Source organism: Toxotes jaculatrix, chromosome 12, assembly GCF_017976425.1.
Source record: "Toxotes jaculatrix isolate fToxJac2 chromosome 12, fToxJac2.pri, whole genome shotgun sequence".
NCBI lineage: Eukaryota > Metazoa > Chordata > Actinopteri > Toxotidae > Toxotes > Toxotes jaculatrix.
This window is the reverse complement of record NC_054405.1, coordinates 1,805,399-1,819,606: the sequence shown is the minus strand read 5'-3', so window position 1 is coordinate 1,819,606 and position 14,208 is coordinate 1,805,399. Positions and strand designations below refer to the sequence as shown.

Here is a 14,208-nt window from a genome sequence, read left to right as displayed (position 1 = left end):
GAGAACATCGAGTGATGGGTAGCTGCTATTGTTATTTCCAAAATACTCATAAGTGTTCCTGATGAAAGGGTCTGAGTCCCAGTGTTTGTCATCTTGTCCCAGGAAAGTCCTCAGCTCTCTTGTCTTCCTCTCTGTGTAACAGTGGAACATGTAGACTGCAGCCAGAAACTCCTGAATGCTCAAATGAACAAAGCAGTAGACTGTTTTCTGGAGGATCACACTCTCTCTTTTAAAGATCTCTGTACAAACTCCTGAGTAAACCAAGGCCTCTGTGACATCAAGACCACACTGCTCCAGGTCTTCTTGGTAGAACATGATGTTTCCTTTCTCCAGATGTTCAAACGCCAGCCTCCCCAGCTTCAGAAGAACTTCCCTGTCAGCCTTCGTCAGCTCCTGTGGACTCGTCTCATGTTCCTCATCATACTTGTGCTTCTTCCTCTTTGTCTGATCCAGCAGGAAGTGTGAGTACAGGTCAGTCAGGGTCTTGGGCAGCTCTCCTCTCTGCTCTGTGGTCAACATGTGCTCCAGAACTGTAGCAGAGATCCAACAGAAGACTGGGATCTGACACATGATGTGGAGGCTCCTTGATGTCTTGATGTGTGAGATGATTCTTCTGGACAGCTTTTCATCACTGGATCTCCTCCTGAAGTACTCCTCCTTCTGGGCGTCAGTGAAGCCTCGTACTTCTGTTACCCTGTCAACACATGCAGGAGGGATCTGATTGGCTGTCGCAGGTCGGGAAGTTATCCAGACCAGAGCCAAGGGAAGCAGATTCCCCTGGATGAGGTTTGTCAGCAGCACGTTGACAGATGACTTCTGTGAGACATCAGACAAGACCTCACTGTTGCTGAAATCCAGTGAAAGTCTGCTTTCATCCAGACCATCAAAGATGAACAGCATTTTACAGACAGCGAGCTTCTCTGCTGTGACCTTCTTTAATGTTGGATGGAAAATGTGGAGCAGTGTGAGAAGACTATTCTGCTCATCTTTGATCAGGTTCAGCTCCCTGAACGAAAGCAGAACCAGCAGACTGACGTCTTGGTTTTCAGAGCCCTCTGCCCAGTCCAGAGTGAACTTCTGCACTGAGAAGGTTTTTCCAACGCCAGCAACGCCGTTAGTCAGAACGACTCTGATGCATCTCTGTTGGTCAGGTAAGGCTTTAAAGATGTCGTGGCACTTGATTGGAGTGTCATGGAGGGTCTCCATCTTGGAAGCTGTCTCCAGCTGCCTCACCTCATGTTGGGTATTAACCTCTTCACTCTGTCCCTCTGTGATGTAGAGCTCAGTGTAGATCCTGTTGAGGAGGGTTTCACTTCCTGTTCCATCAGTTCCTTCAGTCACACGTTCACATCTCCTCCTCAGACTGATCTTATGTTCATCTAAAACCTCCTGCAGACCACTATCTGCTGAAAATCTGCTGACAGAAGAAATAATGTAAGACTAAAGAAAGAGGATCTGAGAATCTGCTCCTTTCCAACAGTCATTAAATCCCAGAAACCTGACAACAAATGATTTTAGCAGCACGACCTGTGCTGAGACTGAATGTTTTGTTGATTGTTGTCAACAAATATCCAGATTTAGTTCACAATGTCTAGAAGCTGTTAAAGGCTCAGACGTGTAAATTATTAAAGTGGAACCTCCAACATGGAGACACTGTGTTTCTTCTTTGTCCTTCTTTTCATTGACAGGTCTACAGACTCTGGAAGAAGCAATCAGGCTCTCACAATGACTGAGACTGATAAAACAGTAACATGAGAAAGCTCTGCTTTATAAATCTGCTGTGTGTGTGCATATTGCTGTCTTTATGTGGACAAAGTTTTATGGATCTGGCCCCTGGTGTCTCCCTGAATTATCCTCAGGTCAGTTTACACTAGAAACACTCTCTTACTTTGTGTCTGAGGGTCCAGGTTCATTACTGAAGTCTGGAGGACTAAACTCTTTGAACCTTGCTCTCTTCATAGACGGACAGCTGGATCCTGGGGACTCTGCTCTCAGTCTGTGGTCCTGACCTCTGAAAACACAAACATATTTTTATTCATATCACATCAATCACTGATAAATTGTCTGAGGACAAAGTCATTCTGGGAACTCTCAGCTGACGCCCTGCAGCAACGTCACCATGTAGCACTGAACACTATACTGAAGGATGGAGGCAACACCAGCATCCATAAACAACACTGTTGTGTCAGTTAATCATAAAATATGTGCAGTTTCCACGTGTTGATGACCAACTGGAGTGGGACTATTTTGATCTGTGGATTTATCTACCTTTGGTGCTGTGTGTGTGTAGGTGTGTGTTTGTGTTTATGAACATGAAGGATAATGTCACCCAGTGTAACAGTGTGGTTCACTGATGTGTTTTCATATTTTCTGGCTCAGAGGAATCAGATCTATCAGGCTGTGATTAGGGATGGGGCCAATCCGATCCAGTAGTGGTAATTAGGTTCAGATACCAACAAAATTCACAGAGCCGACCTGCAGAGATTTTCCGATCCATGAACCGTGTTTTAATGTTGTCTGCCGAAATGACTCCACAAGTGATTTCCTGCCAGCTGCTCTGCTAACTGGCTGCAAAATGTGGAATGGATTTCCTGAAGGGAGGCGTGTCTCAATGAGACAGAGTAATGAGACATGCCGCCGTTCAGGAAATCCATTCCACAGTTTTCAGCCAGCTAGCAGGCGAGTATTGAGCAGAAACGTGGTTAACCAACTTTCCAGCACAACATGTCCGCTGTGTGGAAGTATTTTTCATTAGAGACACCCCAAAGCAAGACAGCAACGTGCAATGTGTGCACAATCTACCTACAACACATCCAACCTAATTAAACATTTGAAGAAATACCATATTCAAGAGCATGAGTATTTTTTTTGGCCAGGGGGCAGAAAGAGGAATGTAGGAATCACTTCTGGAGCCATTCATTAAACAAGGTAAACTTCCGCCAAAGCTAAAGGGATTAGCGAGATGTTGCTTAACTTCATCGTACTTGAAGACCAACCGTTATCAGTTGTAGAAAACGAAGGATTTCGCAGTCTGATTGAATACTTGCAGCCAAGATATAGTTTACCATCCAGGAGATATTTATCAGAGACAGCAGTACCTGAACTATACAACCGAGTGTCAACCAAGTTAGCTGAGAAGTTAAAAGGAGTTCCAGCCCTGAGCTTTACTATAGATATTTGGACTTCAGATGTCTGCCCAATGTCACTGATAAGCCTCACTGTGCACTGGGTTGACTCAGATACACATAGCCTCTGTAGTGCGGTGCTTCAGTTGCAGGGGCTCTCACAACCGAGCTACAGTTGCAGCATCCATTACAGAGATGTTAAATCGCTGGGAGATTCCTCTGGAAAAAGTAGTTTTGCTATTTTGCTCACATGCTGCAGCTCGTTGTGCACGAGAGGTTAATGTCACAACGCAGCGTTAGTGATGCATTAGCAAACAGCAGGAAGATCGTAGCACACTTCAAGCATTTACAACTCGCACAGTCTCACTTGGAAGCCCTTCAGCATGAAATGCAGGGTGCAGGAACCACAACCACCCCAACTCTGTCAGCGAACGAGTGGAGTTTGCTGGAAAAAGCAGTGACAGTGCTGGAACCCCTTCAAGGAGTTAACCAGGAAAATCAGCATAGCTACCTCCTCTGCAGCCGACGTAATTCCAGCAGTCACCGTTTTAAAATGCCTGCTCGCCGAGGAGGACAGTACTGATAGCAGCATCGAAACAATGAAAAGCACACTCCTCCAAGTTGTCAGCAGGTGATTCAGCAGCATTGAAAGTGAACCCTTCCACGCTGCTGTCACTTTATTTGACTCTTGATACAAGGGCAGGTGAGACATGTTTTTATTAATGCCCTATTTATTAATGATGGCTAAGTTTTAAGCTGAAAATTAAATCCTGATAAACCAAAACTACATGTTGATTGATTCCTAGTTTTAAAGTGGATATTTGTTAATGTAGCCTACAATGAATTGGATAAGAGGGGAGGTGGAGGTCTCTGTGTGTGTGTGTGTGTGTGTGTGTGTGTGTGTGTGTGTGTGTGTGTGTGTGTGTGTGTGTGCATGCGTGCTGTCCTGCAGCAGCAGCAATAAATAAGTTGTACTCAGCCTATTTCATTTTTGTGTCAGATTCTTTACTAGTGGAGAAACTGCGAGGAGGGTGAAGGCTCTCCTAACACAAGAGCTTGAGAAGATGGAGCAAGCACTGCTCAGGGCATCAGCTGATGAAGCAGGGGCAACAAAGGCAGAGCCAGCAGAAAAGGTTGCTTGCATGGAAGCTGGTCCAAGCACTGGTTGTCCTCCAAGCACAAAAAAGAGCAGCTTCAGCAGTCTGAACAACAATTCTGGAGGAGCATGATGAACCTGCAGGAGGTACCCAGACAGTGGTTATCCAAATGCAAATGTATTTGAAAGAGTCAATGATAGATGAGAAAGACAGCCCTTTCCAGTACTGGGCAAACTACCACGCTCGCTTTCCTCTCCTTGGTGCTGTTACAGCAAGGTTCCTGAGTGCCCCTTCAACCAGTGTGGAAAGCAAAAGACTGTTTAGCACGGCATCCAATATCGTGGATGAAAAGAGGAATCGTCTGACAGCAGAGAGAGCAGAAATGCTCATATTCCTCAAAAAGAACCTGCCAATGTTTAAGTGAGATTTGTTGAACACTAGATCACTCCCTCAGTGTTTACTTTTTGAGGAGTCATTTACTTTTTATTGTTTTTTTTTTTTTTGAAGAATAGTTACACAGACTCGTTAAGCTTAATCCAGGTCACCCTCAATGCCAAACCTCCTACTGTACTTGATCTGTGCCTTTCAGATGCAGTTTTAGCAGATACTGTTTTATTGATAGTTTGTGTGTAAGATGTTTACATACTTATATCACTTTTCTTTTATTTTAAATATTTGACATTTTTGAAAACCTTGATTTGTTGCAGCTACATGAGCAAGAATGTACTTGATTTATGTTGATCAGATCAAGCAGCCCTTTTTATTTCAGTTTTATTTGGAGAGGGGTTGTGCAAGAGAAGGTTACCCTTTATGGGTATGTTTTTTGAATTTAATAAATATTGACTGTTTCTTTTCTGACCTTATACTTACCTCAAGTTGCCTTTTTGGGACATACATGCATACATTCATACATATCATACGTGCCTGTAGAGAAGATTTATTACAGCATCATATAAAATCAACAATAATGATAATAATAACATTAAAGCAAATAGAGCTCTGGTATCGGAATAGTATCGGTATCGGCAGATATCGGGATCGGATCGGAAGTGAAAAAAATGTGGATCGGTGCATCCCTAGCTGTGATACACATTCTATGTGGGTTTGACTCTGCACATGGGATTCATTGGTAATAAGAAAAATATGGAAAATCGGTAAAAGTAAAAATGTTCTTAGTCAGATCATTTCAAAAGAAACAAGCAGCCTCAGCAGTCAGTATTAATACACTGATGAGCCAGAAGAACCAGGAAGAACTGATTTTCAGTCGACACTACGGCAGCTGTTACAGGCAGAGACGACAACTGCAGGAACTCAACACACTAAACACTGTTATATCCCAAAGTTTGGAGGTTCACAGGTTTGTAGCAGTTCTCTTACTTTGTGTCTGAGGGTCCAGGTTCATTACTGAAGTGCGGAGGATTTATCTCTTTGGACCAGTCACTCTTCATAGACAGACAGCTGGATCCTGGACACTCTGCTCTCAGTCTGTGGTCCTGATCTCTGAAAACACAAACACATTTTTATTCATATCACATCAATCACTGATAAATTGTCTGAGGACAAAGTCATTCTGGGAACTCTCAGCTGATGTCCTGCAGCAACATCACCATCTAGGCTGCTGGGGGACTTCCCATGATCCTCTGCACACCTCTTCTCCCTTACTCTCCTCAGACCCACTCTCACATTTATTAGCCTTTATTCCATGTCATTAACTCTGTGTCCTCTCTGTCCCGTAGTCCTGTGCTTGTTTCTCTCTGGTCTCTCTTTCTCTGTACCTTTCTGCAGGTATCTCTGGCTCCGGAGCTGCATGTTCTCTGTCTGTGGTCCTGGCTCCACCCACCTGCTGCTGTTTATCATCTGCAATGATCCATTTCTAACACATTACTATGTTTAATGTTCCACTCTGCTACAGATACATTTTGGATTAATATTCTATGCAGACTGTAGTGTAAATAATTACCAATCATGACAGCTTTTTGCTTCTGTGCTCTGTTTCCTATCATAACTGTAATCTGCTGAGCACACAGTATCCACTAACTGTTCTGTAATCTGAATGCTGGCCCTCTAACCTTGTTCACTGCCAACCCTGTTTGTATCATGATTTATATGCAGCATGTCCTTCTCCCCCTCTCCTCCATTCCTAGCTGTCCTATCTTCCTCCTTTTCCTCCTTTCACCCAGCTCAGCCTTCAGCAGGAGGGTCCCCCATCTGAGCCAGGTTCTGCTCAATGTTTCTTCCTGTTAAAAGGGAGTTTTTTCTTGCCACTGTCACCTTAAGTGCTTGCTCTGGGGTCAGACTCTGGGTCTCTGTAAAGCACTTTGAGACAAGTTTGATTGTGGAAGGAGCTATATAAATAAAATTGAATTGAATTGAATGTAGCACCGCATACTATACTGAAGGATGGAGGCAACACACTAGCATCTATAAACAACACTGTTGTGTCAGTTAATCATTAAATGTTTATACTGAAGATGAAAATCTTTATAAATACTCGTTTTTAAAAAGATTTAGTAATTTGCTAAGACACCTGTTGTCTGTAGTTTTTATCAGACAAACAGGAGGAAATATCACATTTCTTGGGGACTATTTTGATCAGCGGATCAATCCACATTTGGTGCTAGATGATGTGCCAACAGAACCAGGAAAAACTTACTTTCTGTGATGATCAGTCCCCTTAGGGATGATCAGTCCCTAAGGGGACTGTTTTGGAAGCCTTGACAGCTGTTCTTGAACTCTTTTGGACTTTTGGTTAAACCCTTAGACTCTTGCTTCTTTTCTCTTTTGTATAATTTCTTAAATGTTCGTAGTTCTTTCCTCTTTTGTTTTTGACATCATGTCCCTTCGGTTCTGGTCTCTTGAGTTTTGGTTTTGGCTTTTCCTGTTTTATTTTGAAACCCTGGTCCTTGTGTATCTGTTCATCTGTCTGCTTTCTCTCTGTGATGATTGTCTGCTGTCCGGATTGGTGTCACCTGTTGTGACTTCCTGTGTATTAAAGTCTCATTGCTCCACCTGTTCCTTTGTCAGTTAGTGTGTCTCAGCTCATGTTTGCACCTGTGGTTCATCTCCTGGTGTCTCTGTTCTTGTCCTGGAGTCTTTTGTTAGTTGTCTTATCTGTTTCTCTGCCTGTGCACTGTCCTGGATTTGCCTCCTGTTTCCACTTTCCTCTGTTAGTTTGTTCTGCCACAAGTAAGGACTTTTGAGTTTTGGATTAGACGTTCTGTTTGTGACAGCAGTGTCACACAACAGCTACAGGCAGTGATGACAATACACTAAACACTGCTATAGCCCACAGTTTGGAGGTTCACAGGTTTGTAGCAGTTCTCTTACTTTGTGTCTGAGGGTCCAGGTTCATTACTGAAATGTGGAGGATTTATGTTTTTGGACCAGTCACTCTTCACAGACAGACAGCTGGATCCTGGACACTCTGCTCTGTCCTCCTCTTCCTCCACACAAACACTCATCCTCTGGACTTCAGTCAGTCTGAGAAGGAAACCAGTAACAATGACAAGTCTGAACAAGCAAGACTGAGAAAACAGGAATAACACACACACACACACAAACAGAGTACACAGTGAAATCAAAGCAGGCAGCTCTCCACCTGGTCAGTTTTCTTTAACTCTGTGCTTGTTATCTTGGGTTAGATATGTCTTTAATGTGCATCATTCAGATCATCACTTTGTGTCAAACTGTTCATTCTGACTTAGAGAACATGATGTACCACACTCAGTATTCTTTACTCCTTTTCTGTCTCTTTGTGTGGACAAAAGTTCATCCTGACTCTTCTCTTTACAGTCCACAGGGACAAAACTGACTCAGAGACTTTGACAGTAAAATAATAATAATGTTGTATTAACACTCACCCTGCCTCAGCCTTCAGTTTTCCTCCTCCTGCTCTCTTTAGTTCAAATGGAGTCTGAACTAACTGACTGAGCACTTTCAGTTTTACCTGCTCCTCCCCTCTCCATTTACAGGAAGTCATACAGTCTGTCTACCTTTGTGTGTTTCTGTGTGCTGTTTAGAACGTGTTTGAGTTAGTTCTTTTTTGTTTGTTAAAATCAGGATTAATGTTCTTTTAAATGAATCTGAGTTATTTTAATACGTATAAATACTATAATGCTCACCATTACTGTTAACCCTGTAAACATGATCAACATAGCATGTTAGTTAAAATGTTGGTAGTTATTATGAACCTGATGTGTGTATGTTTCATTTCTAATTTGTTTCACGCCACACACCTTCCTCTGATACGTGACATAATTTTTGGGATTTCTGGTTTTACTCACTTCAGCTTTTTTCTGTCTTTTAACATTTTTTAAAATTGTTTTTCACTCTTTGATTTGTTTTATATCATTATATTCTAAAGTAAGTATTTGATCCTCAAGCAAAACACGACTCAGGACTTGGTGGAGAACCCCTTGTTAGCAAGCACAGAGGTCAGACGTTTCTTGTAGTTGGTTACCAGGTTTGCACACATCTAAGGAGGGAAGTTTTAGCTCCCTCCACAGTTTTTCTATGGGATTAAGGTTCGGAGACTGGCTAAGCCACTCCAGGATCTTAATATGCTTCTTCTTGAACCACTCCTTTGTTGCCTCGGCCGTATGTTTTGGGTCGTTGTCATGATGGAAGACCCATCCACGACCTGATGAGGCCAAGAGGTTCTCATCCAAGATTCTACGATACGATCATTACTTATTCTTTTATATTTTGTAAAAACCTGCTATCATTACTAAACAACATTAGTTGTTTGTACTATTTAGTTGAAAGATTCACTGCACTAATTAGGTTTAATAGAGATAACTTGGTATGTTTAGTTTTATAAGAAAGGGGAGGGGGCTAATTAAAAAACCTGCCTGGTCATGTGACTAGACCAGCGTTAACGTTGTGTCAACATGCTGTTCATTTTGCGGGTACAGGCATATATGGCGACCCCCTGACTGGGAAGAAGCGTTACTCCAAGTGGAACTGTAAGTATGTAAAATAACTCATAATGTAAAATAATCATAACCTAATTAAATTTGTGGGAATTTTTAATACCATAAAGAAACAGATAATTTGTTGACTCAGCTTTTTCTCTAACGTTACTGTTCGAACCAATGCATGGTGTTAATACACGCTATTGCTAACACTAGCTAATGCCCACTCAAACTAGTGTCAGCCGAGTTTGTGCAAGTAATAATTCATATTTCCGCCATTCTACGCGGTAGAAAAGCTGTTCAACCGCTGTCGGGGATGGAGGAGTAGGCGCTGTGGAGGTGTGTATGTTGTGAACTCTGTTAGCTGTCATTTCCCTCTCAGCCTGGAATTACACACACGCATAACTGCAACGCAACTACAGCGGTAGTAACCGTAAACTGTGCACCGTCAATTCCTACCGGATACATAAGTGACTTCAGAATCAGACTGTTTTAGCCGCGACGCTTTCTGAAGTCACTTCATGCCCGCGACAACAACATAAGTGCGTTTGCAAGTGCATGGATGCAATACCATAACATAAACGTTTACTGTTTTCTCTGTAACACAGGCGTCGTTTAGGTCATATTAGCTGATTGTACTTAACAGTGACATTGTTGAGGCGAGTTGTTGAGCTAAACATCTTCTTGTTTTCTGTTTTTATAGTTGTGGTGTGAGGATGCTGTGGAAGTGTAAGTATTGTGAGTTTATGTGTGAGAAAAGGGGTTACCTTTTAAAACATTATCGGGTAAAGCATGGAAACTATTGCAGAACTGTCCCACTTCCCTGCTTACACCAAGAATGTGTGTGCACATTCAAGTCCATTAATGCACTTAAGGTCCACTTAGCAAAGTTTCACCAGAAAACCCAGGGTGCACAACTGAGTGAAACTGCCCAAGTAACCTTTAACTGTCAGTCATGTGATTTTTCTGCACCCTGCACAGAAGCAGTGTTTCTCACTCACCTGCGCAGTACACATTTAAAGGTAAATCACTGAGTCCAGTGTCCATATAATGGCTGTAACTTTCACACAAATGTGTATTCCACATTTAATGCTAGGCAATCAGGTTGCCTCGAAGTTGCAGTTAATGCAGGTAAGCGAGGGAGACATTCAGCAGGACAACCAGCTAACAAGCAAATCAAGAAGGCAAAAAAAGGTGAAATAAACTACTTGCCCAACTTTCCGGATGGAATTGATCAGGCAGCCCTTGAGAGGGCCTGCAAAGACTTGATTGATGAAATGAAGAAGAGAACACCAAATGGACTTCTTATCAAACAGAAGATGGATCAGACATTTGCTCTGAGAAGGAAAGAAGAAGTGGAGTTGGAACCTGCCATAAGCACGATGGTGAAACGTTGGCCAGCTCTTTTCACTGAAGATCAGGTATGTTCAAGAAAAAGAAGATAACTAATAATAATTACTACTTTGCTGATGGCTTAGTTGTCTTGTATAGCTCAGTTGATCTAAGTTTTTATTTTGTTTTATTTACCTTTTGTTCTCTGTATTTTTCAGATATTCATGGAGTTCAGCAGGATCGTGGGCAAAAAGTGGGCAAAAAGCAGGAATTCTATGACAGCATAGACCGGCACAGTCCTCGTCTCCTCGAGTTATTTCGATCCAAGAGAGGGAATGTTGGACAGCTGTTGACACAGATCTGCCAAAAGCAATGTGCATTTTCTTTGGACTCACGTATGCACTCCATGTTAACTACCCAAAGACTAGGAGTGTGCGATATGACGATATTAGATCATGAAGACGATGTTGATGTTGATGCGTGCGCACAGACGCATGAGAAGTTTTTCCTTGGGCAACTAACAGCCCGCTTCACGTGAACATGACTGTGATACCTGGCCACACCTGTGACCACACAACACATGGCAATGTCGGTACCCTCTGCACCTACACAGTAAAACACATGAGATTTGTTTAACATAATACACACACTTTATCTTTTTTTTTGACAGTACAATTGATTCTATTTGTAGCGCTGTTGCTGCTGGTGCCGCTGGTGTCGCTGAGTGGCGTCCTGTGAGGCTGGGTCCAAAAGGAGCTGCCCCCAGAAGTGCAGCCATTATATGGAGGGAGCGGCCAAATTGGGCTGGACCAAGTGGATGCCACATCATGGGGGGAAATTAGGGATTTAGTTTGTATAGTTGATTATTTCTGTAGACTGTTAGTCATTGATTTAGATTGTTTAGTTAGTAGTTAAAGATATTCTTTACTGACAGGCTGATTGTCTGGTTTTGTTTTCTGTTGTTGAGTTTGTTGCCGTGTTTGTTGTTTGTAAATCCCCCTTTTTGTTAGGATAATGGCCTGATCAACCATTATATATGTGTCCTTTGTTGTTCAGTTTGTAGGTCTGTTTGTCTTTGTTTGCTGGTTGGTCTGTTCAGTTACTTGAGTTTGTATTTTCTTCAGTATAGTTCTGTTAGGTTGACCTCCTTTATGGATCCAAGTTTGTTATATTTTGGTTAAAATATTTCTTTGCATCTTTTTTGGGTAAATAAAACCCTCTTTTTGAAGAAATTCACCTGTGTTCCTCGTGCTTGCCAGCTTGGTCGCTTTCAATGACCAACCAATCATGGCGAAGTACGAGCAGTGCTGATTTTATTTAATTTTTTTACTAGCCTCGCTGTTTAAGTCAAGGTGTAGCGGGTAGCCATGGCCGACAATGGAGTTCATGTAACTGTTTCTGTCTTGGCCAACGCGTTCCTGTCCCGGCTCTGTTTTGCCGGCTGCGGCTCAAGCTGTCGCTCCTGCTGCTCCTCGTCCGACTCCATTCTGACCGACTGATCAGGTGAGTAGCTCGTTTATTTACGTTTGTTTTCTTGGGGCTGGGGCTTCTGGGAAACGCATCGGGTTGCCTTCGTTCATTTAGAGAATAAATATCAGAAACAGAGAAGTATCTTCACGTAATCCATTGATTTTAACAATGTAACTGTATTCTGAATACTGTCTATTTAAACTGTAACTGTAATGGAATACAGTTACTCATAATGTGTATTCTGAATACGTAACGCCGTTACATGTATTCCGTTACTCCCCAACACTGCGTATGGAACTGGTTTGGGTTTTCTCCAAATGACAAAGCGCAAACACAACGAACCTCTTTAACCACCTGAAGAAGCAGCATCCAAAACAATTTGCTGAGCGCCAAGCAGCTAGGCCAACCATGCATCAGCCAGTGGTAACAGCTAAAGACATAACACAGAAACAACCAACTATATCACAAGCCTTTGATAAAAGAGAAGAGAGAGAGAGACGTAGCAAACGGTGGAAAGAGGTGACTCTTTTATCTTTAGGGTTAAATTTTTACATAGAGAATAGTTTGGTTCTGAATTAACTTCACTGTAAAAATGAACTGTGATAAAATCGTGATCGTGATTTTACCATTAAAAAATCGTGATGTGATATTTTTGCCATATCGCCCACCCCTACCTAAGACTATGAAGCACACATTTCAGTTCATCCAACAGGTATGGCTCTTGTTAGGCCACACTGACCTAAAGCCAAAGCTGCAGTCTTTGAAAAATCAGCTCACAATGTAGTGACCTGTTTTTATTTTCTGTAAAATAAGCAGACACCCACCCACCCATAAAACATAGGCACACACACAAACAACAGACATGTTTAACACCCAAATAAGGACACAGTACACACATGCACACACAACACAGACACATACCACACCCATACACAACACACAGAAACAACACAGACATGTACAACATGTGCACACAAACAAAACTGACACACATACACACACAAATGCTGTAGGAAGCGTGCTGAAGGATGTGACTTGTGTGACCATTAGTATTGAGAGAAGTTGTAGCAGAAAGGCGTAGGACATAATTGTTTCAGTTCTTGTTCAGTCTGTGTGGATGGAATTTATATGATAGTCTGTTGGTTCATGCTCTGGCCTCACTTCATTTAGGCAGATGAAACAGATCCTGTTTGCAATTTCTTGTTCACTTGAGTGGAGGTTTCTTGTAAAATTTCTTTATGGATTTAACACTTCTATCTCAGGAAACAGCCATGTTTTTTTCTTGCAAATTTGGACATTCACCAATACCCACACACAAACAACAAAGACACCTTCAACACCCACACAACAGACACATTTAATGCTCGCACATAGACACACTCAACACAGACAAACAACACAGACACATTCAACACCATTGCATGTTATTGTTTGAATGATTTAACCTTTTTTGGAATAATCATTTTAATTTTTAATGTGTTAATGTTGACATGATAAGTTTGTGATAACAAGATTGGAGGTGAATTAGAGGTGTCTCTTTTTTCCATCCAATCTAAATGGAACAATGTTGTATACAATAAAAAGTTAATTAAATTAGAGGAAAATACAGTAATAGTAATAAATGATAAGTAGCAATAACGAGTCATAATAGCTAGTTTTATACAATGATTTGGATTACAAACAACTAATTAATATACTAAACTTGAGGTTCTATGTTAATATAACTAAACATATTTAGTTTAAGTGTCGCATGGGTAAAGTAAGATTTTATTATGTGTGTTTTAACTCCCAGTGTGTTTTTAATTTATATTCTTTGATTTTAGTGTGTGGTGTGTTTTATTGCATGTATTGCACACTGGGAGTATATTGTGATTTTATTCTGAAAAGCCCATGCGGATGTCACTCTCCCACGGTGTAATCACCTGCACCTGTGGAGCTCAAGATTGGCGAGCGCTGATAAGTTAGGCAGGAAACCGGAAGAAGAACGCGGCGGAGAGCACAGACGAGACGCGGAGGGCACCGGGGACAGGCTGCAGGACCACGCCGGAGTTGCCGCTGACGGAGAAAGCAGGACGGATTGTTGCAGGCTCCATGAAGAAGCGGGCAGAGTGTTACTCTGCCCAGCGGTGTGAGTAACGATCTGCGGTGAAGCGTAACCTGTAGCGATACCTGTATGTGTTTAAAAGTGCAGTGACTGCTGTCCCGCTTTCCGTTGGTTCGAGGTCGGCGTTCCGAGGAGGACAAGGGCGCGGTGCAGCGGCGTGGTGGGAT

The 14,208-nt window shown here is 42.2% G+C and overlaps 1 long non-coding RNA gene across 2 annotated transcripts; it reads right to left on the bottom strand.

Moving 5' to 3' along the window:
* Positions 1 to 1,367: 1,367 nt before the first annotated feature.
* On the bottom strand, positions 1,368 to 7,589 carry LOC121190912. Of its 2 annotated transcripts, none has more exons than XR_005895039.1 (3): positions 7,550 to 7,589; positions 1,889 to 2,011; positions 1,368 to 1,417 (listed from the first exon to the last, which is right to left on the bottom strand). It is a non-coding gene; the product is annotated as an uncharacterized LOC121190912 (long non-coding RNA). The 2 variants fall into 2 exon arrangements; XR_005895038.1 differs by having other exon boundaries at positions 1,374 to 1,414.
* Between the last annotated feature and the right edge of the window lie 6,619 nt (positions 7,590 to 14,208).